General features: G+C 50.9%; 2 long non-coding RNA genes across 2 annotated transcripts; both read left to right on the top strand.

The window, feature by feature from the left end:
- The first annotated feature begins 654 nt into the window (after nucleotides 1-654).
- LOC144097777 (uncharacterized) lies at nucleotides 655-1,223 on the top strand. The gene is made up of 3 exons (XR_013307096.1): nucleotides 655-759; nucleotides 873-975; nucleotides 1,114-1,223. It is a non-coding gene; the product is annotated as an uncharacterized LOC144097777 (long non-coding RNA).
- Nucleotides 1,224-20,633: 19,410 nt separating this feature from the next.
- Nucleotides 20,634-21,204, top strand: LOC144097769 (uncharacterized). The gene is made up of 3 exons (XR_013307095.1): nucleotides 20,634-20,732; nucleotides 20,867-20,969; nucleotides 21,107-21,204. It is a non-coding gene; the product is annotated as an uncharacterized LOC144097769 (long non-coding RNA).
- Nucleotides 21,205-26,779: the final 5,575 nt, after the last annotated feature.

Raw genomic sequence — 26,779 nt, 5'->3', positions numbered from 1 at the left:
CCTCTGACCGTGGTGGATTTGAGGTCGGAGCAGGTCGCCTATGGTAGGTGCATGTCTATTGTCGCGCTTACGTGAATACGAAGTAAACGTCTGCTTAAGAGAGTACAGAAGCTGCTTTCCTTTTTTTGTGCACGTACAGTGATTTATAGTACATAAAGAGTACGGTGCCGTTCTTTTACAGGGCCACTTCACCAGCCTTAAGGTTCCACGGTGACGGCGGACCTTTTCTCCGCAGCTGCCCCCCTATGGCCGTGGAGGATTCCTGGTCGCAGCAGATTGCCTACGGTAGGTGCATGTCTATAGTCGCGTTTACATGAATACAAAGTAAACGCTTGCTTAAGGGAGTACAGTAGCTGCTTTCCTCTTTTTCGGCGGGTACGGCGTTTTATAGACGATGAAATGCATGGTGCCGTTCTTTTACAGGGCCACGTCACCAGCCGTAAGGTTCCACAGTGGCGGTGGACTTTCCGCAGCTCCCCCGTCTTGCCATGGAGATTCGACATCGGAGCAGATTGGCTACGGTAGGTGCATGTCTGTAGTCATGCTTACGTGTATACGAAGTAAAGGGCTGCTTGAGTACAGTAGCTGCTTTAGACTTTTTGTGCGCGTACCGCGTTTTATAGTCACTAAAGAGCAAGGTGCCGTTATTTTACAGGGCCACGTCACCAGCCTTAAGGTTCCACAGTGACGGCGGACCATTTGTCCGCAGCTGCCCCCCTCTCGCCATGGTGGATTCGAGGTCGCAGCAGATTGCCCACGGTATGTGATGTCTGTAGTCGCGCTTATTAAGGGAGTACAGTAGCTGCTTTCCTCCTTTTGTGCACGTACACCCTTTTAGAGTACATAAAGAGTATGGTGCCATTCATTTACAGGGCCACATCTCCAACCTTAAGGTTCCACGGTGACGGCGGACCTTTTCTCCGCAGCTGCCCCCTCTGGCCGTGGTGGATTCCAGGTCGCACCAGATTGCCTATGGTAGGTGCATGTCTATAGTCGCGTTTACATGAATACGAAGTAAACGTCTGCTTAAGGGTGTACAGAACCTGCTTTCCTCTTTTTGTGCATGTACAGCGTTTTATAGTCCATAAAGAGCACGGTGCCGTTCTTTTACAGGGCCACGTCCCCAACCGTAAGGTTCCACGGTGGAGGTGGATGTTTACTCCGCAGCTTCCCCCTCCCACTCTGGCCGTGGCGGATTTGAGGTCGGAGCAGGTCGCCTAAGGTAGGTGCATGTCTATTGTCGCGTTTACATGAGTACGAAGTAAATGCCTGTTTAAGAGAGAAAAGTAGCTGCTTTCCTCTTTTTATGCGCGACGGCGTTTTATAGTACATAAAGAGTACGGTGCCGTTCTTTTACAGGGCCACGTCCCCAGCCCTAAGGTTCCACGGTGACGGCGGATGTTTTTTTCCGCAGCTGCCCCCTCTGACCGTGGTGGATTTGAGGTCGGAGCAGGTCGCCTAAGGTAATTGCATGTCTATTGTCGCGCTTACGTGAATACGAAGTAAACGTCTGCTTAAGAGAGTACAGAAGCTGCTTTCCTCCTTTTGTGCACGTACAGCCTTTTATAGTACATAAAGAGTATGGTGCCGTTCTTTTACAGGGCCACATCTCCAGCCTTAAGGTTCCACGGTGACGGCGGACCTTTTCTCCGAAGCTGCCCCCCTATGGCCGTGGAGGATTCCTGGTCGCAGCAGATTGCCTACGGTAGGTGCATGTGTATAGTCGCGTTTACATGAATACGAAGTTAACGCTTGCTTAAGGGAGTACAGTAGCTGCTTTCCTCTTTTTCGGCGGGTACGGCGTTTTATAGACGATAAAAAGCATGGTGCCATTCTTTTACAGGGCCACGTCCCCAGCCGTAAGGTTCCACAGTGGCGGTGGACTTTCCGCAGCTCCCCCGTCTTGCCGTGGTGATTCGACATCGGAGCAGATTGGCTACGGTAGGTGCTTGTCTGTAGTCGTGCTTACGTGTATACGAAGTAAAGGGCTGCTTGAGTACAGCAGCTGCTTTAGCCTTTTTGTGCGCGTACGGCGTTTTATAGTCACTAAAGAGCAAGGTGCCGTTAATTTACAGGGCCACGTCACCAGCCTTAAGGTTCCACAGTGACGGCGGACCATTTGTCCGCAGCTGCCCCCCTCTGGCCATGGTGGATTCCAGGTCGCAGCAGAATGCCTACGGTAGGTGCATGTCTATAGTCGCGTTTACATGAATAGAAAGTAAACGTCTGCTTAAGGGTGTACAGAACCTGCTTTGCTCTTTTTGTGCACGTACAGCCTTTTATAGTACATAAAGAGCACGGTGCCGTTCTTTTACAGGGCCACGTCCCCAGCCCTAAGGTTCCACGGTGGAGGTGGATTTTTACTCCGCAGCTTCCCCCTCCCACTCTGGCCGTGGCGGATTTGAGGTCGGAGCAGGTCGCCTAAGGTAGGTGCATGTCTATTGTCGCGTTTACATGAGTACGAAGTAAACGCCTGTTTAAGAGAGAAAAGTAGCTGCTTTCCTCTTTTTATGCGCGACGGCGTTTTATAGTACATAAAGAGTACGGTGCCGTTCTTTTACAGGGCCACGTCCCCAGCCTTAAGGTTCCAAGGTGACAGCGGATGTTTTTTTCCGCAGCTGCCCCCTCTGACCGTGGTGGATTTGAGGTCGGAGCGGGCCGCCTATGGTAGGTGCATGTCTATTGTCGCGCTTACGTGAATACGAAGTAAACGTCTGCTTAAGAGAGTACAGAAGCTGCTTTCCTTTTTTTGTGCACGTACAGTGATTTATAGTACATAGAGTACGGTGCCGTTCTTTTACAGGGCCACTTCACCAGCCTTAAGGTTCCACGGTGACGGCGGACCTTTTCTCCGCAGCTGCCCCCCTATGGCCGTGGAGGATTCCTGGTCGCAGCAGATTGCCTACGGTAGGTGCATGTCTATAGTAGCGTTTACATGAATACGAAGTAAACGCTTGCTTAAGGGAGTACAGTAGCTGCTTTCCTCTTTTTCGGCGGGTACGGCATTTTATAGACGATAAAATGCATGGTGCCGTTCTTTTACAGGGCCACGTCACCAGCCGTAAGGTTCCACAGTGGCGGTGGACTTTCCGCAGCTCCACCATCTTGCCATGGTGATTCGACATCGGAGCAGATTGGCTACGGTAGGTGCATGTCTGTAGTCGTGCTTACGTGTATACGAAGTAAAGGGCTGCTTGAGTACAGCAGCTGCTTTAGCCTTTTTGTGCGCGTACGGCGTTTTATAGTCACTAAAGAGATAAGGTGCCGTTATTTTACAGGGCCACGTCACCAGCCTTAAGGTTCCACAGTGACGGCGGACCATTTGTCCGCAGCTGCCCCCGTCTGGCCATGGTGGATTCGAGGTCGCAGCAGATTGCCCACGGTATGTGATGTCTGTAGTCGCGCTTATGTGAATACGAAGTAAACGCTTGATTAAGGGAGTACAGTAGCTGCTTTCCTCCTTTTGTGCACGTACAGCCTTTTATAGTACATAAAGAGTATGGTGCCATTCTTTTACAGGGCCACATCTCCAGCCTTAAAGTTCCACAGTGACGGCGGACCTTTTCTACGCAGCTGCCCCCCTCTGGCCGTAGTGGATTCCAGGTCGCAGCAGGTTGCCTACGGTAGGTGCATGTCTATAGTCGCGTTTACATGAATACGAAGTAAACGTCTGCTTAAGGGTGTACAGAACCTGCTTTCCTCTTTTTGTGCACGTACAGCCTTTTATAGTACATAAAGAGTATGGTGCCATTCTTTTACAGGGCCACATCTCCAGCCTTAAGGTTCCACGGTGACGGCGGACCTTTTCTACGCAGCTGCCCCCCTCTGGCCGTAGTGGATTCCAGGTCGCAGCAGGTTGCCTACGGTAGGTGCATGTCTATAGTCGCGTTTACATGAATACGAAGTAAACGTCTTGTTAAGGGTGTACAGAACCTGCTTTCCTCTTTTTGTGCATGTACAGCGTATTATAGTCCATAAAGAGCACGGTGCCGTTATTTTGCAGGGCCACGTAACCAGCCGTAAGGTTCCACGGTGGAGGTGGATTTTTACTCCGCAGCTTCCCCCTCCCACTCTGGCCGTGGCGGATTTGAGGTCGCAGCAGGTCGTATAAGGTAGGTGCATGTCTATTGTCGCGTTTACATGAGTACGAAGTAAACGCCTGTTTAAGAGAGAAAAGTAGCTGCATTCCTCTTTTTATGCGCGACGGCGTTTTATAGAACATAAAGAGTACGGTGCCCTTCTTTTACAGGGCCACGTCCCCAGCCTTAAGGTTCCATGGTGACAGCGGATGTTTTTTTCCGCAGCTGCCCCCTCTGACCGTGGTGGATTTGAGGTCGGAGCAGGTCGCCTATGGTAGGTGCATGTCTATTGTCGCGCTTACGTGAATACGAAGTAAACGTCTGCTTAAGAGAGTACAGAAGCTGCTTTCCTTTTTTTGTGCACGTACAGTGATTTATAGTACATAAAGAGTACGGGGCCGTTCTTTTACAGGTCCACTTCACCAGCCTTAAGGTTCCACGGTGACGGCGGACCTTTTCTCCGCAGCTGCCCCCCTATGGCCGTGGAGGATTCCTGGTCGCAGCAGATTGCCTACGGTAGGTGCATGTCTATAGTCGCGTTTACATGAATACGAAGTAAACGCTTGCTTAAGGGAGTACAGTAGCTGCTTTCCTCTTTTTCGGTGGGTACGGCGTTTTATAGACGATAAAATGCATGGTGCCGTTCTTTTACAGGGCCACGTCACCAGCCGTAAGGTTCCACAGTGGCGGTGGACTTTCCGCAGCTCCCCCGTCTTGCCATGGTGATTCGACATCGGAGCAGATTGGCTACGGTAGGTGCATGTCTGTAGTCGTGCTTACGTGTATACGAAGTAAAGGGCTGCTTGAGTACAGCAGCTGCTTTAGACTTTTTGTGCGCGTACGGCGTTTTATAGTCATTAAAGAGCAAGGCGCCGTTATTTTACAGGGCCACGTCACCAGCCTTAAGGTTCCACAGTGACGGCGGACCATTTGTCCGCAGCTGCCCCCCTCTGGCTATGGTGGATTCGAGGTCGCAGCAGATTGCCCACGGTATGTGATGTCTGTAGTCGCGCATATGTGAATACGAAGTAAACGCTTGATTAAGGGAGTACAGTAGCTGCTTTCCTCCTTTTGTGCACATACACCATTTTAGAGTACATAAAGAGTATGGTGCCATTCTTTTACAGGGCCACATCTCCAGCCTTAAGGTTGCACGGTGACGGCGGACCTTTTCTCCGCAGCTGCCCCCTCTGGCCGTGGTGGATTCCAGGTCGCAGCAGATTGCCTATAGTAGGTGCATGTCTATAGTCGCGTTTACATGAATACGAAGTAAACGTCTGCCTAAGGGTGTACAGAACCTGCTTTCCTCTTTTTGTGCATGTACAGCGTTTTATAGTCCATAAAGAGCACGGTGCCGTTCTTTTACAGGGCCACGTCCCCAACCGTAAGGTTTCACGGTGGAGGTGGATGTTTACTCCGCAGCTTCCCCCTCCCACTCTGGCCGTGGCGGATTTGAGGTCGGAGCAGGTCGCCTAAGGTAGGTGCATGTCTATTGTCGCGTTTACATGAGTACGAAGTAAATGCCTGTTTAAGAGAGAAAAGTAGCTGCTTTCCTCTTTATGCGCGACGGCGTTTTATAGTACATAAAGAGTACGGTGCCGTTCTTTTACAGGGCCACGTCCTCAGCCTTAAGGTTCCACGGTGACGGCGGATGTTTTTTTCCGCAGCTGCCCCCTCTGACCATGGTGGATTTGAGGTCGGAGCAGGTCGCCTAAGGTAGGTGCATGTCTATTGTCGCGCTTACGTGAATACGAAGTAAACGTCTGCTTAAGAGAGTACAGAAGCTGCTTTCCTTTTTTTGTGCACGTACAGTGATTTATAGTACATAAAGAGTACGGTGCCGTTCTTTTACAGGGCAACTTCACCAGCCTTAAGGTTCCACGGTGACGGCGGACCTTTTCTCCGCAGCTGCCCCCTATGGCCGTGGAGGATTCCTGGTCGCAGCAGATTGCCTACGGTAGGTGCATGTCTATAGTCGCGTTTACATGAATACGAAGTAAACGTTCTTAAGGGTGTACAGAACCTGCTTTCCTCTTTTTGTGCATGTACAGCGTTTTATAGTCCATAAAGAGCACGGTGCCGTTCTTTTACAGGGCCACGTCCCCAGCCGTAAGGTACCACGGTGGAGGTGGATTTTTACTCCGCAGCTTCCCCCTCCCACTCTGGCCGTGGTGGATTTGAGGTCGGAGCAGGTCGTCTAAGGTAGGTGCATGTCTATTGTCGCGTTTACATGAGTACGAAGTAAACGCCTGTTTAAGAGAGAAAAGTAGCTGCTTTCCTCTATTTATGCGCGACGGCGTTTTATAGTACACAAAGAGTACGGTGCCGTTCTTTTACAGGGCCACATCTCCAGCCTTAAGGTTCCACGGTGACGGCGGACCTTTTCTCCGCAGCTGCCCCCCTATGGCCGTGGAGGATTCCTGGTCGCAGCAGATTGCCTACGGTAGGTGCATGTCTATAGTCGCGTTTACATGAATACAAAGTAAACGCTTGCTTAAGGGAGTACAGTAGCTGCTTTCCTCTTTTTGTGCACGTACAGCCTTTTATAGTACATAAAGAGTATGGTGCCATTCTTTTACAGGGCCACATCTCCAGCCTTAAGGTTCCACGGTGACGGCGGACCTTTTCTCCGCAGCTCCCTCTCTGGCCGTGGTGGATTCCAGGTCGCAGCAGATTGCCTACGGTAGGTGCATGTCTATAGTCGCGTTTACATGAATACGAAGTAAACGTCTGCTTAAGGGTGTACAGAACCTGCTTTGCTCTTTTTGTGCACGTACAGCCTTTTATAGTACATAAAGAGCACGGTGCCGTTCTTTTACAGGGCCACGTCCCCAGCCATAAGGTTCCACGGTGCAGGTGGATTTTTACTCCGCAGCTTCCCCCTCCCACTCTGGCCGTGGCGGATTTGAGGTCGGAGCAGGTCGCCTAAGGTAGGTGCATGTCTATTGTCGCGTTTACCTGAGTACGAAGTAAACGCCTGTTTAAGAGAGAAAAGTAGCTGCTTTCCTCTTTTTATGCGCGACGGCGTTTTATAGTACATAAAGAGTATGGTGCCGTTCTTTTACAGGGCCACGTCCCCAGCCTTAAGGTTCCACGGTGACGGCGGATGTTTTTTCCGCAGCTGCCCCCTCTGACCTTGGTGGATTTGAGGTCGGAGCAGGTCGCCTAAGGTAGGTGCATGTCTATTGTCGCGCTTACGTGAATACGAAGTAAACGTCTGCTTAAGAGAGTACAGAAGCTGCTTTCCTCTTTTTGTGCACGTACAGTGATTTATAGTACATAAAGAGTACGGTGCCGTTCTTTTACAGGGCCACTTCACCAGCCTTAAGGTTCCACGGTGACGGCGGACCTTTTGTCTGCAGCTGCCCCCCTCTGGCCATGGTGGATTCGAGGTCGCAGCATATTGCCTACGGTATGTGCATGTCTGTAGTCGCGCTTATGTGAATACGAAGTAAACGCTTGATTAAGGGAGTACAGCAGCTGTTTTCCTCCTTTTGTGCACGTACAGCATTTTATAGTACATAAAGAGTATGGTGCCGTTCTTTTACAGGGCCACATCTCCAGCCTTAAGGTTCCACGGTGACGGCGGACCTTTTCTCCGAAGCTGCCCCCCTATGGCCGTGGAGGATTCCTGGTCGCAGCAGATTGCCTACGGTAGGTGCATCTGTATAGTCGCGTTTACATGAATACGAAGTTAACGCTTGCTTAAGGGAGTACAGTAGCTGCTTTCCTCTTTTTCGGCGGGTACGGCGTTTTATAGACGATAAAAAGCATGGTGCCGTTCTTTTACAGGGCCACGTCCCCAGCCGTAAGGTTGCACAGTGGCGGTGGACTTTCTCTCCTCAGCTCCCCCGTCTTGCCGTGGTGATTCGACATTGGAGTAGATTGGCTACGGTAGGTGCATGTCTGTAGTCGTGCTTACGTGTATACGAAGTAAATGGCTGCTTGAGTACAGGAGCTGCTTTAGCCTTTTTGTGCGCGTACGGCGTTTTATAGTCACTAAAGAGCAAGGTGCCGTTAATTTACAGGGCCACGTCACCAGCCTTAAGGTTCCACAGTGACGGCGGACCATTTGTCCGCAGCTGCCCCCCTCTGGCCATGGTGGATTCGAGGTCGCAGCAGATGTCCACGGTATGTGATGTCTGTAGTCGCGCTTATGTGAATACGAAGTAAACGCTTGATTAAGGGAGTACAGTAGCTGCTTTCCTCCTTTTGTGCACGTACAGCCTTTTATAGTACATAAAGAGTATGTTGCCATTCTTTTCCAGGGCCACATCTCCAGCCTTAAGGTTCCACGGTGACGGCGGACCTTTTCTACGCAGCTGCCCCCCTCTGGCCGTAGTGGATTCCAGGTCGCAGCATGTTGCCTACGGTAGGTGCATGTCTATAGTCGCGTTTACATGAATACGAAGTAAACGTCTTGTTAAGGGTGTACAGAACCTTCTTTCCTCTTTTTGTGCATGTACAGCGTTTTATAGTCCATAAAGAGCACGGTGCCGTTCTTTTGCAGGGCCACGTCCCCAGCCGTAAGGTACCACGGTGGAGGTGGATTTTTACTCCGCAGCTTCCCCCTCCCACTCTGGCCGTGGTGGATTTGAGGTCGGAGCAGGTCGTCTAAGGTAGGTGCATGTCTATTGTCGCGTTTACATGAGTACGAAGTAAACGCCTGTTTAAGAGAGAAAAGTAGCTGCTTTCCTCTTTTTATGCGCGACGGCGTTTTATAGTACATAAAGAGTACGGTGCCGTTCTTTTACAGGGCCACGTCCCCAGCCTTAAGGTTCCATGGTGACAGCGGATGTTTTTTTCCGCAGCTGGCCCCTCTGACCGTGGTGGATTTGAGGTCGGAGCAGGTCGCCTATGGTAGGTGCATGTCTATTGTCGCGCTTACGTGAATACGAAGTAAACGTCTGCTTAAGAGAGTACAGAAGCTGCTTTCCTTTTTTTGTGCACGTACAGTGATTTATAGTACATAAAGAGTACGGTGCCGTTCTTTTACAGGGCCACTTCACCAGCCTTAAGGTTCCACGGTGACGGCGGACCTTTTCTCCGCAGCTGCCCCCCTATGGCCGTGGAGGATTCCTGGTCGCAGCAGATTGCCTACGGTAGGTGCATGTCTATAGTCGCGTTTACATGAATACGAAGTAAACGCTTGCTTAAGGGAGTACAGTAGCTGCTTTCCTCTTTTTCGGCGGGTACGGCGTTTTATAGACGATAAAATGCATGGTGCCGTTCTTTTACAGGGCCACGTCACCAGCCGTAAGGTTCCACAGTGGCGGTGGACTTTCCGCAGCTCCCCCGTCTTGCCATGGTGATTCGACATCGGAGCAGATTGGCTACGGTAGGTGCATGTCTGTAGTCGTGCTTACGTGTATACGAAGTAAAGGGCTGCTTGAGTACAGCAGCTGCTTTAGACTTTTTGTGCGCGTACGGCGTTTTATAGTCATTAAAGAGCAAGGTGCCGTTATTTTACAGGGCCACGTCACCAGCCTTAAGGTTCCACAGTGACGGCGGACCATTTGTCCGCAGCTGCCCCCCTCTGGCCATGGTGGATTCGAGGTCGCAGCAGATTGCCCACGGTATGTGATGTCTGTAGTCGCGCATATGTGAATACGAAGTAAACGCTTGATTAAGGGAGTACAGTAGCTGCTTTCCTCCTTTTGTGCACATACACCATTTTAGAGTACATAAAGAGTATGGTGCCATTCTTTTACAGGGCCACATCTCCAGCCTTAAGGTTCCACGGTGACGGCGGACCTTTTCTCCGCAGCTGCCCCCTCTGGCCGTGGTGGATTCCAGGTCGCAGCAGATTGCCTATGGTAGGTGCATGTCTATAGTCGCGTTTACATGAATACGAAGTAAACGTCTGCCTAAGGGTGTACAGAACCTGCTTTCCTCTTTTTGTGCATGTACAGCGTTTTATAGTCCATAAAGAGCACGGTGCCGTTCTTTTACAGGGCCACGTCCCCAACCGTAAGGTTTCACGGTGGAGGTGGATGTTTACTCCGCAGCTTCCCCCTCCCACTCTGGCCGTGGCGGATTTGAGGTCGGAGCAGGTCGCCTAAGGTAGGTGCATGTCTATTGTCGCGTTTACATGAGTACGAAGTAAATGCCTGTTGAAGAGAGAAAAGTAGCTGCTTTCCTCTTTTTATGCGCGACGGCGTTTTATAGTACATAAAGAGTACGGTGCCGTTCTTTTACAGGGCCACGTCCCCAGCCTTAAGGTTCCACGGTGACGGCGGATGTTTTTTTCCGCAGCTGCCCCCTCTGACCATGGTGGATTTGAGGTCGGAGCAGGTCGCCTAAGGTAGGTGCATGTCTATTGTCGCGCTTACGTGAATACGAAGTAAACGTCTGCTTAAGAGAGTACAGAAGCTGCTTTCCTTTTTTTTGTGCACGTACAGTGATTTATAGTACATAAAGAGTACGGTGCCGTTCTTTTACAGGGCAACTTCACCAGCCTTAAGGTTCCACGGTGACGGCGGACCTTTTCTCCGCAGCTGCCCCCTATGGCCGTGGAGGATTCCTGGTCGCAGCAGATTGCCTACGGTAGGTGCATGTCTATAGTCGCTTTTACATGAATACGAAGTAAACGTTCTTAAGGGTGTACAGAACCTGCTTTCCTCTTTTTGTGCATGTACAGCGTTTTATAGTCCATAAAGAGCACGGTGCCGTTCTTTTACAGGGCCACGTCTCCAGCCGTAAGGTTGCACGGTGGAGGTGGATTTTTACTCCGCAGCTTCCCCTCCCACTTTGGCCGTGGCGGATTTGAGGTCGGAGCAGGTCGCCTAAGGTAGGTGCACGTCTATTGTCGCGTTTACATGAGTACGAAGTAAACGCCTGTTTAAGAGAGAAAAGTAGCTGCTTTCCTCTTTTTATGCGCGACGGCGTTTTATAACACATAAAGAGTACGGTGCCGTTCTTTTACAGGGCCACGTCCCCAGCCTTAAGGTTCCACGGTGACGGCGGATGTTTTTTCCGCAGCTGCCCCCTCTGACCTTGGTGGATTTGAGGTCGGAGCAGGTCGCCTAAGGTAGGTGCATGTCTATTGTCGCGCTTACGTGAATACGAAGTAAACGTCTGCTTAAGAGAGTACAGAAGCTGCTTTCCTCTTTTTGTGCACGTACAGTGATTTATAGTACATAAAGAGTACAGTGCCGTTCTTTTACAGGGCCACTTCACCAGCCTTAAGGTTCCACGGTGACGGCGGACCTTTTGTCTGCAGCTGCCCCCCTCTGGCCATGGTGGATTCGAGGTCGCAGCATATTGCCTACGGTATGTGCATGTCTGTAGTCGCGCTTATGTGAATACGAAGTAAACGCTTGATTAAGGGAGTACAGCAGCTGTTTTCCTCCTTTTGTGCACGTACAGCCTTTTATAGTACATAAAGAGTATGGTGCCGTTCTTTTACAGGGCTACATCTCCAGCCTTAAGGTTCCACGGTGACGGCGGACCTTTTCTCCGAAGCTGCCCCCCTATGGCCGTGGAGGATTCCTGGTCGCAGCAGATTGCCTACGGTAGGTGCATCTGTATAGTCGCGTTTACATGAATACGAAGTTAACGCTTGCTTAAGGGAGTACAGTAGCTGCTTTCCTCTTTTTCGGCGGGTACGGCGTTTTATAGACGATAAAAAGCATGGTGCCGTTCTTTTACAGGGCCACGTCCCCAGCCGTAAGGTTGCACAGTGGCGGTGGACTTTCTCTCCTCAGCTCCCCCGTCTTGCCGTGGTGATTCGACATTGGAGTAGATTGGCTACGGTAGGTGCATGTCTGTAGTCGTGCTTACGTGTATACGAAGTAAATGGCTGCTTGAGTACAGGAGCTGCTTTAGCCTTTTTGTGCGCGTACGGCGTTTTATAGTCACTAAAGAGCAAGGTGCCGTTAATTTACAGGGCCACGTCACCAGCCTTAAGGTTCCACAGTGACGGCGGACCATTTGTCCGCAGCTGCCCCCCTCTGGCCATGGTGGATTCGAGGTCGCAGCAGATGTCCACGGTATGTGATGTCTGTAGTCGCGCTTATGTGAATACGAAGTAAACGCTTGATTAAGGGAGTACAGTAGCTGCTTTCCTCCTTTTGTGCACGTACAGCCTTTTATAGTACATAAAGAGTATGTTGCCATTCTTTTCCAGGGCCACATCTCCAGCCTTAAGGTTCCACGGTGACGGCGGACCTTTTCTACGCAGCTGCCCCCCTCTGGCCGTAGTGGATTCCAGGTCGCAGCATGTTGCCTACGGTAGGTGCATGTCTATAGTCGCGTTTACATGAATACGAAGTAAACGTCTTGTTAAGGGTGTACAGAACCTGCTTTCCTCTTTTTGTGCATGTACAGCGTTTTATAGTCCATAAAGAGCACGGTGCCGTTCTTTTGCAGGGCCACGTCCCCAGCCGTAAGGTACCACGGTGGAGGTGGATTTTTACTCCGCAGCTTCCCCCTCCCACTCTGGCCGTGGTGGATTTGAGGTCGGAGCAGGTCGTCTAAGGTAGGTGCATGTCTATTGTCGCGTTTACATGAGTACGAAGTAAACGCCTGTTTAAGAGAGAAAAGTAGCTGCTTTCCTCTTTTTATGCGCGACGGCGTTTTATAGTACACAAAGAGTACGGTGCCGTTCTTTTACAGGGCCACGTCCCCAGCCTTAAGGTTCCATGGTGACAGCGGATGTTTTTTTCCGCAGCTGCCCCCTCTGACCGTGGTGGATTTGAGGTCGGAGCAGGTCGCCTATGGTAGGTGCATGTCTATTGTCGCGCTTACGTGAATACGAAGTAAACGTCTGCTTAAGAGAGTACAGAAGCTGCTTTCCTTTTTTTGTGCACGTACAGTGATTTATAGTACATAAAGAGTACGGTGCCGTTCTTTTACAGGGCCACTTCACCAGCCCTAAGGTTCCACGGTGACGGCGGACCTTTTCTCTGCAGCTGCCCCCCTATGGCCGTGGAGGATTCCTGGTCGCAGCAGATTGCCTACGGTAGGTGCATGTCTATAGTCGCGTTTACATGAATACAAAGTAAACGCTTGCTTAAGGGAGTACAGTAGCTGCTTTCCTCTTTTTCGGCGGGTACGGCGTTTTATAGACGATAAAATGCATGGTGCCGTTCTTTTACAGGGCCACGTCACCAGCCGTAAGGTTCCACAGTGGCGGTGGACTTTCCGCAGCTCCCCCGTCTTGCCATGGAGATTCGACATCGGAGCAGATTGGCTACGGTAGGTGCATGTCTGTAGTCATGCTTACGTGTATACGAAGTAAAGGGCTGCTTGAGTACAGCAGCTGCTTTAGAATTTTGTGCGCGTACCGCGTTTTATAGTCACTAAAGAGCAAGGTGCCGTTATTTTACAGGGCCACGTCACCAGCCTTAAGGTTCCACAGTGACGGCGGACCATTTGTCCGCAGCTGCCCCCCTCTCGCCATGGTGGATTCGAGGTCGCAGCAGATTGCCCACGGTATGTGATGTCTGTAGTCGCGCATATGTGAATACGAAGTAAACGCTTGATTAAGGGAGTACAGTAGCTGCTTTCCTCCTTTTGTGCACGTACACCCTTTTAGAGTACATAAAGAGTATGGTGCCATTCATTTACAGGGCCACATCTCCAAACTTAAGGTTCCACGGTGACGGCGGACCTTTTCTCCGCAGCTGCCCCCTCTGGCCGTGGTGGATTCCAGGTCGCACCAGATTGCCTATGGTAGGTGCATGTCTATAGTCGCGTTTACATGAATACGAAGTAAACATCTGCTTAAGGGTGTACAGAACCTGCTTTCCTCTTTTTGTGCATGTACAGCGTTTTATAGTCCATAAAGAGCACGGTGCCGTTCTTTTACAGGGCCACGTCCCCAACCGTAAGGTTCCACGGTGGAGGTGGATGTTTACTCCGCAGCTTCCCCCTCCCACTCTGGCCGTGGCGGATTAGAGGTCGGAGCAGGTCGCCTAAGGTAGGTGCATGTCTATTGTCGCGTTTACATGAGTACGAAGTAAATGCCTGTTTAAGAGAGAAAAGTAGCTGCTTTCCTCTTTTTATGCGCGACGGCGTTTTATAGTACATAAAGAGTACGGTGCCGTTCTTTTACAGGGCCACGTCCCCAGCCTTAAGGTTCCACGGTGACGGCGGATGTTTTTTTCCGCAGCTGCCCCCTCTGACCGTGGTGGATTTGAGGTCGGAGCAGGTCGCCTAAGGTAGGTGCATGTCTATTGTCGCGCTTACGTGAATACGAAGTAAACGTCTGCGTAAGAGAGTACAGAAGCTGCTTTCCTCCTTTTGTGCACGTACAGCCTTTTATAGTACATAAAGAGTATGGTGCCGTTCTTTTACAGGGCCACATCTAAAGCCTTAAGGTTCCACGGTGACGGCGGACCTTTTCTCCGAAGCTGCCCCCCTATGGCCGTGGAGGATTCCTGGTCGCAGCAGATTGCCTACGGTAGGTGCATGTGTATAGTCGCGTTTACATGAATACGAAGTTAACGCTTGCTTAAGGGAGTACAGTAGCTGCTTTCCTCTTTTTCGGCGGGTACGGCGTTTTATAGACGATAAAAAGCATGGTGCCATTCTTTTACAGGGCCACGTCCCCAGCCGTAAGGTTCCACAGTGGCGGTGGACTTTCTCTCCGCAGCTCCCCCGTCTTGCCGTGGTGATTCGACATCGGAGCAGATTGGCTACGGTAGGTGCTTGTCTGTAGTCGTGCTTACGTGTATACGAAGTAAAGATTGCTTGAGTACAGCAGCTGCTTTAGCCTTTTTGTGCGCGTACGGCGTTTTATAGTCACTAAAGAGCAAGGTGCCGTTAATTTACAGGGCCACGTCACCAGCCTTAAGGTTCCACAGTGACGGCGGACCATTTGTCCGCAGCTGCCCCCCTCTGGCCATGGTGGATTCCAGGTCGCAGCAGATTGCCTACGGTAGGTGCATGTCTATAGTCGCGTTTACATGAATAGAAAGTAAACGTCTGCTTAAGGGTGTACAGAACCTGCTTTGCTCTTTTTGTGCACCTACAGCCTTTTATAGTACATAAAGAGCACGGTGCCGTTCTTTTACAGGGCCACGTCCCCAGCCATAAGGTTCCACGGTGGAGGTGGATTTTTACTCCGCAGCTTCCCCCTCCCACTCTGGCCGTGGCGGATTTGAGGTCGGAGCAGGTCGCCTAAGGTAGGTGCATGTCTATTGTCGCGTTTACATGAGTACGAAGTAAACGCCTGTTTAAGAGAGAAAAGTAGCTGCTTTCCTCTTTTTATGCGCGACGGCGTTTTATAGTACATAAAGAGTACGGTGCCGTTCTTTTACAGGGCCACGTCCCCAGCCTTAAGGTTCCAAGGTGACAGCGGATGTTTTTTTCCGCAGCTGCCCCCTCTGACCGTGGTGGATTTGAGGTCGGAGCGGGCCGCCTATGGTAGGTGCATGTCTATTGTCGCGCTTACGTGAATACGAAGTAAACGTCTGCTTAAGAGAGTACAGAAGCTGCTTTCCTTTTTTTTGTGCACGTACAGTGATTTATAGTACATAAAGAGTACGGTGCCGTTCTTTTACAGGGCCACTTCACCAGCCTTAAGGTTCCACGGTGACGGCGGACCTTTTCTCCGCAGCTGCCCCCCTATGGCCGTGGAGGATTCCTGGTCGCAGCAGATTGCCTACTGTAGGTGCATGTCTATAGTCGCGTTTACATGAATACGAAGTAAACGCTTGCTTAAGGGAGTACAGTAGCTGCTTTCCTCTTTTTCGGCGGGTACGGCATTTTATAGACGATAAAATGCATGGTGCCGTTCTTTTACAGGCCCACGTCACCAGCCGTAAGGTTCCACAGTGGCGGTGGACTTTCCGCAGCTCCCCCATCTTGCCATGGTGATTCGACATCGGAGCAGATTGGCTACGGTAGGTGCATGTCTGTAGTCGTGCTTACGTGTATACGAAGTAAAGGGCTGCTTGAGTACAGCAGCTGCTTTAGCCTTTTTGTGCGCGTACGGCGTTTTATAGTCACTAAAGAGATAAGGTGCCGTTATTTTACAGGGCCACGTCACCAGCCTTAAGGTTCCACAGTGACGGCGGACCATTTGTCCGCAGCTGCCCCCCTCTGGCCATGGTGGATTCGAGGTCGCAGCAGATTGCCCACGGTATGTGATGTCTGTAGTCGCGCTTATGTGAATACGAAGTAAACGCTTGATTAAGGGAGTACAGTAGCTGCTTTCCTCCTTTTGTGCACGTACAGCCTTTTATAGTACATAAAGAGTATGGTGCCATTCTTTTACAGGGCCACATCTCCAGCCTTAAAGTTCCACAGTGACGGCGGACCTTTTCTCCGCAGCTGCCCCCTCTGGCCGTGGTGGATTCCAGGTCGCAGCAGATTGCCTACGGTAGGTGCATGTCTATAGTCGCGTTTACATGAATACGAAGTAAACGTCTGCTTAAGGGTGTACAGAACCTGCTTTCCTCTTTTTGTGCACGTACAGCCATTTATAGTACATAAAGAGTATGGTGCCATTCTTTTACAGGGCCACATCTCCAGCCTTAAGGTTCCACGGTGACGGCGGACCTTTTCTACGCAGCTGCCCCCCTCTGGCCGTAGTGGATTCCAGGTCGCAGCAGGTTGCCTACGGTAGGTGCATGTCTATAGTCGCGTTTACATGAATACGAAGTAAACGTCTTGTTAAGGGTGTACAGAACCTGCTTTCCTCTTTTTGTGCATGTACAGCGTTTTATAGTCCATAAAGAGCACGGTGCCGTTCTTTTGCAGGGCCACGTAACCAGCCGTAAGGTTCCACGGTGGAGGTGGATTTTTACTCCGCAGCTTCCCCCTCCCACTCTGGCCGTGGCGGATTTGAGGTCGCAGCAGGTCGTATAAGGTAGGTGCATGTCTATTGTCGCGTTTACATGAGTACGAAGTAAACGCCTGTTTAAGAGAGAAAAGTAGCTGCTTTCCTCTTTTTATGCGCGACGGCGTTTTATAGAACATAAAGAGTACGGTGCCGTTCTTTTACAGGGCCACGTCCCCAGCCTTAAGGTTTCATGGTGACAGCGGATGTTTTTTTCCGCAGCTGCCCCTTCTGACCGTGGTGGATTTGAGGTCGGAGCAGGTCGCCTATGGTAGGTGCATGTCTATTGTCGCGCTTACGTGAATACGAATTAAACGTCTGCTTAAGAGAGTACAGAAGCTGCTTTCCTTTTTTTGTGCACGTACAGTGATTTATAGTACATAAAGAGTACGGTGCCGTTCTTTTACAGGGCCACTTCACCAGCCTTAAGGTTCCACGGTGACGGCGGACCTTTTCTCCGCAGCTGCCCCCCTATGGCCGTGGAGGATACCTGGTCGCAGCAGATTGCCTACGGTAGGTGCATGTCTATAGTCGCGTTTACATGAATACGAAGTAAACGCTTGCTTAAGGGAGTACAGTAGCTGCTTTCTTCTTTTTCGGCGGGTACGGCGTTTTATAGACGATAAAATGCATGGTGCCGTTCTTTTACAGGGCCACGTCACCAGCCGTAAGGTTCCACAGTGGCGGTGGACTTTCCGCAGCTCCCCCGTCTTGCCATGGTGATTCGACATCGGAGGAGATTGGCTACGGTAGGTGCATGTCTGTAGTCGTGCTTACGTGTATACGAAGTAAAGGGCTGCTTGAGTACAGCAGCTGCTTTAGACTTTTTGTGCGCGTACGGCGTTTTATAGTCACTTAAGAGCAAGGTGCCGTTATTTTACTGGGCCACGTCACCAGCCTTAAGGTTCCACAGTGACGGCGGACCATTTGTCCGCAGCTGCCCCCCTCTGGCCATGGTGGATTCGAGGTCGCAGCAGATTGCCCACGGTATGTGATGTCTGTAGTCGCGCTTATGTGAATACGAAGTAAACGCTTGATTAAGGGAGTACAGTAGCTGCTTTCCTCCTTTTGTGCACGTACACCCTTTTAGAGTACATAAAGAGTATGGTGCCATTCTTTTACAGGGCCACATCTCCAGCCTTAAGGTTCCACGGTGACGGCGGACCTTTTCTCCGCAGCTGCCCCCTCTGGCCGTGGTGGATTCCAGGTCGCAGCAGATTGCCTATGGTAGGTGCATGTCTATAGTCGCGTTTACATGAATACGAAGTAAACGTCTGCTTAAGGGTGTACAGAACCTGCTTTCCTCTTTTTGTGCATGTACAGCGTTTTATAGTCCATAAAGAGCACGGTGCCGTTCTTTTACAGGGCCACGTCCCCAGCCGTAAGGTTCCACGGTGGAGGTGGATGTTTACTCCGCAGCTTCCCCCTCCCACTCTGGCCGTGGCGGATTTGAGGTCGGAGCAGGTCGCCTAAGGTAGGTGCATGTCTATTGTCGCGTTTACATGAGTACGAAGTAAATGCCTGTTTAAGAGAGAAAAGTAGCTGCTTTCCTCTTTTTATGCGTGACGGCGTTTTATAGTACATAAAGAGTACGGTGCCGTTCTTTTACAGGGCCACGTCCCCAGCCTTAAGGTTCCACGGTGACGGCGGATGTTTTTTTCCGCAGCTGCCCCCTCTGACCGCGGTGGATTTGAGGTCGGAGCAGGTCGCCTAAGGTAGGTGCATGTCTATTGTCGCGCTTACGTGAATACGAAGTAAACGTCTGCTTAAGAGAGCACAGAAGCTGCTTTCCTTTTTTTGTGCACGTACAGTGATTTATAGTACATAAAGAGTACGGTGCCGTTCTTTTACAGGGCCACTTCACCAGCCTTAAGGTTCCACGGTGACGGCGGACCTTATCTCCGCAGCTGCCCCCCTATGGCCGTGGAGGATTCCTGGTCGCAGCAGATTGTCTACGGTAGGTGCATGTCTATAGTCGCGTTTACATGAATACGAAGTAAACGCTTGCTTAAGGGAGTGCAGGAGCTGCTTTCCTCTTTTTCGGCGGGTACGGCGTTTTATAGACGATAAAAAGCATGGTGCCGTTCTTTTACAGGGCCACGTCCCCAGCCGTAAGGTGCCACAGTGGCGGTGGACTTTCCGCAGCTCCCCCGTCTTGCCGTTGTGATTCGACATAGGAGCAGATTGGCTACGGTAGGTGCATGTCTGTAGTCGTGCTTACGTGTATACGAAGTAAAGGGCTGCTTGAGTACAGCAGCTGCTTTAGACTTTTTGTGCGCGTACGGCTTTTTATAGTCACTAAAGAGCAAGGTGCCGTTATTTTACAGGGCCACATCTCCAGCCTTAAGGTTCCACGGTGACGGCGGACCTTTTCTCCGAAGCTGCCCCCCTATGGCCGTGGAGGATTCCTGGTCGCAGCAGATTGCCTACGGTAGGTGCATGTGTATAGTCGCGTTTACATGAATACGAAGTTAACGCTTGCTTAAGGGAGTACAGTAGCTGCTTTCCTCTTTTTCGGCGGGTACGGCGTTTTATAGACGATAAAAAGCATGGTGCCGTTCTTTTACAGAGCCACGTCCCCAGCCGTAAGGTTCCACAGTGGCGGTGGACTTTCTCTCCGCAGCTCCCCCGTCTTGCCGTGGTGATTCGACATCGGAGCAGATTGGCTACGGTAGGTGCATGTCTGTAGTCGCGCTTACGTGTATACGGAGTAAAGGGCTGCTTGAGTACAGCAGCTGCTTTAGCCTTTTTGTGCGCGTACGGCGTTTTATAGTCACTAAAGAGCAAGGTGCCGTTAATTTACAGGGCCACGTCACCAGCCTTAAGGTTCCACAGTGACGGCGGACCATTTGTCCGCAGCTGCCCCCCTCTGGCCATGTTGGATTCGAGGTCGCAGCAGATTGCCCACGGTATGTGATGTCTGTAGTTGCGCTTATGTGAATACGAAGTAAACGCTTGAATAAGAGAGTACAGTAGCTGCTTTCCTCCTTTTGTGCACATACAGCCTTTTATAGTACATAAAGAGTATGGTGCCATTCTTTTACAGGGCCACATCTCCAGCCTTAAGGTTCCACAGTGACGGCGGACCTTTTCTCCGCAGCTCCCCCTCTGGCCGTGGTGGATTCCAGGTCGCAGCAGATTGCTTACGGTAGGTGCATGTCTATAGTCGCGTTTACATGAATACGAAGTAAACGTCTGCTTAAGGGTGTACAGAACCTGCTTTCCTCTTTTTGTGCACGTACAGCCTTTTATAGTACATAGAGTATGGTGCCATTCTTTTACAGGGCCACATCTCCAGCCTTAAGGTTCCACGGTGACGGCGGACCTTTTCTACGCAGCTGCCCCCCTCTGGCCGTATTGGATTCCAGGTCGCAGCAGGTTGCCTACGGTAGGTGCATGTCTATAGTCGCGTTTACATGAATACGAAGTAATCGTCTTGTTAAGGGTGTACAGAACCTGCTTTCCTCTTTTTGTGCATGTACAGCGTTTTATAGTCCATAAAGAGCACGGTGCCGTTCTTTTGCAGGGCCACTTCACCAGCCTTAAGGTTCCACGGTGACGGCGGACCTTTTCTCCGCAGCTGCCCCCCTATGGCCGTGGAGGATTCCTGGTCGCAGCAGATTGCCTACGGTAGGTACATGTCTATCGTCGCGTGTACATGAATACGAAATAAACGCTTGCTTAAGGGAGTACAGTAGCTGCTTTCCTCTTTTTTGGCGGGTACGGCGTTTTATAGACGATAAAAAGCATGGCGCCGTTCTTTTACAGGGCCACGTCCCTAGCCGTAAGGTTCCACAGTGGCGGTGGACTTTCCGCAGCTCCCCCGTCTTGCCGTGGTGATTCGACATCGGAGCAGATTGGCTACGGTAGGCGCATGTCTGTAGTCGTGCTTACGTGTATACGAAGTAAAGGGCTGCTTGAGTACAGCAGCTGCTTTAGACTTTTTGTGCGCGTACGGCGTTTTATAGTCACTAAAGAGCAAGGTGCCGTTATTTTACAGGGCCACGTCACCAGCCTTAAGGTTCCACAGTGAAGGCGGACCATTTGTCCGCAGCTGCCCCCTCTGGCCATGGTGGATTCGAGGTCGCAGCAGATTGCCCACGGTATGTGATGTCTGTAGTCGCGCTTATGTGAATACGAATTAAACGCTTGATTAAGGGAGTACAGTAGCTGCTTTCCTCCTTTTGTGCACGTACACCCTTTTAGAGTACATAAAGAGTATGGTGCCATTCTTTTACAGGGCCACATCTCCAGCCTTAAGGTTCCACGGTGACGGCGGACCTTTTCACCTCAGTTGCTCCCTCTGGCCGTGGTGGATTCCAGGTCGCAGCAGATTGCCTATGGTAGGTGCATGTCTATAGTCGCGTTTACATGAATACGAAGTAAACGTCTGCTTAAGGGTGTACAGAACCTGCTTTCCTCTTTTTGTGCATGTACAGCGTTTTATAGTCCATAAAGAGCACGGTGACGTTCTTTTACAGGGCCACGTCCCCAGCCGTAAGGTTCCACGGTGGAGGTGGATTTTTAATCCGCAGCTTCCCCCTCCCACTCTGGCCGTGGCGGATTTGAGGTCGGAGCAGGTCGTCTAAGGTAGGTGCATGTCTATTGTCGCGTTTACATGAGTACGAAGTAAACGCCTGTTTAAGAGAGAAAAGTAGCTGCTTTCCTCTTTTTATGCGCGACGGCGTTTTATAGTACATAAAGAGTACGGTGCCGTTCTTTTACAGGGCCACGTCCCCAGCCTTAAGGTTCCATGGTGACAGCGGATGTTTTTTTCCGCAGCTGCCCCCTCTGACCGTGGTGGATTTGAGGTCGGAGCGGGCCGCCTATGGTAGGTGCATGTCTATTGTCGCGCTTACGTGAATACGAAGTAAACGTCTGCTTAAGAGAGTACAGAAGCTGCTTTCCTTTTTTGTGCACGTACAGTGATTTATAGTACATAAAGAGTACGGTGCCGTTCTTTTACAGGGCCACTTCACCAGCCTTAAGGTTCCACGGTGACGGCGGACCTTTTCTCCGCAGCTGCCCCCCTATGGCCGTGGAGGATTCCTGGTCGCAGCAGATTGCCTACGGTAGGTACATGTCTATAGTCGCGTTTACATGAATACGAAGTAAACGCTTGCTTAAGGGAGTACAGTAGCTGCTTTCCTCTTTTTCGGCGGGTACGGCGTTTTATAGACGATAAAATGCATGGTGCCGTTCTTTTACAGGGCCACGTCACCAGCCGTAAGGTTCCACAGTGGCGGTGGACTTTCCGCAGCTCCCCCATCTTGCCATGGTGATTCGACATCGGAGCAGATTGGCTACGGTAGGTGCATGTCTGTAGTCGTGCTTACGCGTATACGAAGTAAAGGGCTGCTTGAGTACAGCAGCTGCTTTAGCCTTTTTGTGCGCGTACGGCGTTTTATAGTCACTAAAGAGATAAGGTGCCGTTATTTTACAGGGCCACGTCACCAGCCTTAAGGTTCCACAGTGACGGCGGACCATTTGTCCGCAGCTGCCCCCCTCTGGCCATGGTGGATTCGAGGTCGCAGCAGATTGCCCACGGTATGTGATGTCTGTAGTCGCGCTTATGTGAATACGAAGTAAACGCTTGATTAAGGGAGTACAGTAGCTGCTTTCCTCCTTTTGTGCACGTACAGCCTTTTATAGTACATAAAGGGTATGGTGCCATTCTTTTTCAGGGCCACATCTCCAGCCTTAAAGTTCCACAGTGACGGCGGACCTTTTCTCCGCAGCTGCCCCCTCTGGCCGTGGTGGATTCCAGGTCGCAGCAGATTGCCTACGGTAGGTGCATGTCTATAGTCGCGTTTACATGAATACGAAGTAAACGTCTGCTTAAGGGTGTACAGAACCTGCTTTCCTCTTTTTGTGCACGTACAGCCTTTTATAGTACATAAAGAGTATGGTGCCATTCTTTTACAGGGCCACATCTCCAGCCTTAAGGTTCCACGGTGACGGCGGACCTTTTCTACGCAGCTGCCCCCCTCTGGCCGTAGTGGATTCCAGGTCGCAGCAGGTTGCCTACGGTAGGTGCATGTCTATAGTCGCGTTTACATGAATACGAAGTAAACGTCTTGTTACGGGTGTACAGAACCTGCTTTCCTCTTTTTGTGCATGTACAGCGTTTTATAGTCCATAAAGAGCACGGTGCCGTTCTTTTGCAGGGCCACGTCCCCAGCCGTAAGGTTCCACGGTGGAGGTGGATTTTTACTCCGCAGCTTCCCCCTCCCGCTCTGGCCGTGGCGGATTTGAGGTCGGAGCAGGTCGTCTAAGGTAGGTGCATGTCTATTGTCACGTTTACATGAGTACGAAGTAAACGCCTGTTTAAGAGAGAAAAGTAGCTGCTTTCCTCTTTTTATGCGCGACGGCGTTTTATAGTGTATAAAGAGTACGGTGCCGTTCTTTTACAGGGCCACGTCCCCAGCCTTAAGGTTCCATGGTGACAGCGGATGTTTTTTTACGCAGCTGCCTCCTCTGACCGTGGAGGATTCCTGGTCGCAGCAGATTGCCTACGGTAGGTGCCTGTCTAAAGTCGCGTTTACATGAATACAAAGTAAACGCTTGCTTAAGGGAGTACAGTAGCTGCTTTCCTCTTTTTCGGCGGGTATGGCGTTTTATAGACGATAAAATGCATGGTGCCGTTCTTTTACAGGGCCACGTCACCAGCCGTAAGGTTCCACAGTGGCGGTGGACTTTCCGCAGCTCCCCCGTCTTGCCATGGAGATTCGACATCGGAGCAGATTGGCTACGGTAGGTGCATGTCTGTAGTCATGCTTACGTGTATACGAAGTAAAGGGCTGCTTGAGTACAGCAGCTGCTTTAGACTTTTTGTGCGCGTACCGCGTTTTATAGTCACTAAAGAGCAAGGTGCCGTTATTTTACAGGGCCACGTCACCAGCCTTAAGGTTCCACAGTGACGGCGGACCATTTGTCCGCAGCTGCCCCCCTCTCGCCATGGTGGATTCGAGGTCGCAGCAGATTGCCCACGGTATGTGATGTCTGTAGTCGCGCTTATGTGAATACGAAGTAAACGCTTGATTAAGGGAGTACAGTAGCTGCTTTCCTCCTTTTGTGCACGTACACCCTTTTAGAGTACATAAAGAGTATGGTGCCATTCTTTTACAGGGCCACATCTCCAACCTTAAGGTTCCACGGTGACGGCGGACCTTTTCTCCGCAGCTGCCCCCTCTGGCCGTGGTGGATTCCAGGTCGCACCAGATTGCCTATGGTAGGTGCATGTCTATAGTCGCGTTTACATGAATACGAAGTAAACGTATGCTTAAGGGTGTACAGAACCTGCTTTCCTCTTTTTGTGCATGTACAGCGTTTTATAGTCCATAAAGAGCACGGTGCCGTTCTTTTACAGGGCCACGTCCCCAACCGTAAGGTTCCACGGTGACGGCGGACCTTTTCTACGCAGCTGCCCCCCTCTGGCCGTAGTGGATTCCAGGTCGCAGCAGGTTGCCTACGGTAGGTGCATGTCTATAGTCGCGTTTACATGAATACGAAGTAAACGTCTTGTTACGGGTGTACAGAACCTGCTTTCCTCTTTTTGTGCATGTACAGCGTTTTATAGTCCATAAAGAGCACGGTGCCGTTCTTTTGCAGGGCCACGTCCCCAGCCGTAAGGTTCCATGGTGGAGGTGGATTTTTACTCCGCAGCTTCCCCCTCCCGCTCTGGCCGTGGCGGATTTGAGGTCGGAGCAGGTCGTCTAAGGTAGGTGCATGTCTATTGTCACGTTTACATGAGTACGAAGTAAACGCCTGTTTAAGAGAGAAAAGTAGCTGCTTTCCTCTTTTTATGCGCGACGGCGTTTTATAGTGCATAAAGAGTACGGTGCCGTTCTTTTACAGGGCCACGTCCCCAGCCTTAAGGTTCCATGGTGACAGCGGATGTTTTTTTACGCAGCTGCCCCCTCTGACCGTGGTGGATTTGAGGTCGGAGCAGGTCGCCTATGGTAGGTGCATGTCTATTGTCGCGCTTACGTGAATACGAAATAAACGTCTGCTTAAGAGAGTACAGAAGCTGCTTTCCTTTTTTTGTGCACGTACAGTGATTTATAGTACATAAAGAGTACGGTGCCGTTCTTTTACAGGGCCACTTCACCAGCCTTAAGGTTCCACGGTGACGGCGGACCTTTTCTCCGCAGCTGCCCCCCTATGGCCGTTGAGGATTCCTGGTCGCAGCAGATTGCCTACGGTAGGTGCATGTCTAAAGTCGCGTTTACATGAATACAAAGTAAACGCTTGCTTAAGGGAGTACAGTAGCTGCTTTCCTCTTTTTCGGCGGGTACGGCGTTTTATAGACGATAAAAAGCATGGTGCCGTTCTTTCACAGGGCCACGTCCCCAGCCGTAAGGTTCCACAGTGGCGGTGGACTTTCTCTCCGCAGCTCCCCCGTCTTGCCGTGGTGATTCGACTTCGGAGCAGATTGGCTACGGTAGGTGCATGTCTGTAGTCGTGCTTACGTGTATACGAAGTAAAGGGCTGCTTGAGTACAGCAGCTGCTTTAGCCTTTTTGTGCGCGTACGGCGTTTTATAGTCACTAAAGAGCAAGGTGCCGTTAATTTACAGGGCCACGTCACCAGCCTTAAGGTTCCACAGTGACGGCGGACCATTTGTCCGCAGCTGCCCCCCTCTGGCCATGGTGGATTCCAGGTCGCAGCAGATTGCCTACGGTAGGTGCATGTCTATAGTCGCGTTTACATGAATACGAAGTAAACGTCTGCTTAAGGGTGTACAGAACCTGCTTTGCTCTTTTTGTGCACGTACAGCCTTTTATAGTACATAAAGAGCGCGGTGCCGTTCTTTTACAGGGCCACGTCCCCAGCCATAAGGTTCCACGGTGGAGGTGGATGTTTACTCCGCAGCTTCCCCCTCCCACTCTGGCCGTGGCGGATTTGAGGTCGGAGCAGGTCGCCTAAGGTAGGTGCATGTCTATTGTCGCGTTTACATGAGTACGAAGTAAATGCCTATTTAAGAGAGAAAAGTAGCTGCTTTCCTCTTTTTATGCGCGACGGCGTTTTATAGTACATAAAGAGTACGGTGCCGTTCTTTTACAGGGCCACGTCCCCAGCCTTAAGGTTCCACGGTGACGGCGGATGTTTTTTTCCGGAGCTGCCCCCTCTGACCGTGGTGGATTTGAGGTCGGAGCAGGTCGCCTAAGGTAGGTGCATGTCTATTGTCGCGCTTACGTGAATACGAAGTAAACGTCTGCTTAAGAGAGTACAGAAGCTGCTTTCCTCTTTTTGTGCATGTACAGCGTTTTATAGTCCATAAAGAGCACGGTGCCGTTCTTTTACAGGGCCACGTCCCCAGCCGTAAGGTTGCACGGTGGAGGTGGATTTTTACTCCGCAGCTTCCCCTCCCACTCTGGCCGTGGCGGATTTGAGGTCGGAGCAGGTCGCCTAAGGTAGGTGCATGTCTATTGTCGCGTTTACATGAGTACGAAGTAAACGCCTGCTTAAGAGAGAAAAGTAGCTGCTTTCCTCTTTTTATGCGCGACGGCGTTTTATAGTACATAAAGAGTACGGTGCCATTCTTTTACAGGGCCACGTCCTCAGTCTTAAGGTTCCACGGTGACGGCGGATGTTTTTTCCGCAGCTGCCCCCTCTGACCTTGGTGGATTTGAGGTCGGAGCAGGTCGCCTAAGGTAGGTGCATGTCTATTGTCGCGCTTACGTGAGTACGAAGTAAACGCCTGTTTAAGAGAGAAAAGTAGCTGCTTTCCTCTTTTTATGCGCGACGGCGTTTTATAGTACATAAAGAGTACGGTGCCGTTCTTTTACAGCCTTAAGGTTCCACGGTGACGGCGGATGTTTTTTCCGCAGCTGCCCCCTCTGACCTTGGTGGATTTGAGGTCGGAGCAGGTCGCCTAAGGTAGGTGCATGTCTATTGTCGCGCTTACGTGA

Source organism: Amblyomma americanum, chromosome 1, assembly GCF_052857255.1.
Source record: "Amblyomma americanum isolate KBUSLIRL-KWMA chromosome 1, ASM5285725v1, whole genome shotgun sequence".
Taxonomy (NCBI): Eukaryota; Metazoa; Arthropoda; class Arachnida; order Ixodida; family Ixodidae; genus Amblyomma; species Amblyomma americanum.
This window is presented reverse-complemented; position numbering and strand designations above follow the sequence as displayed.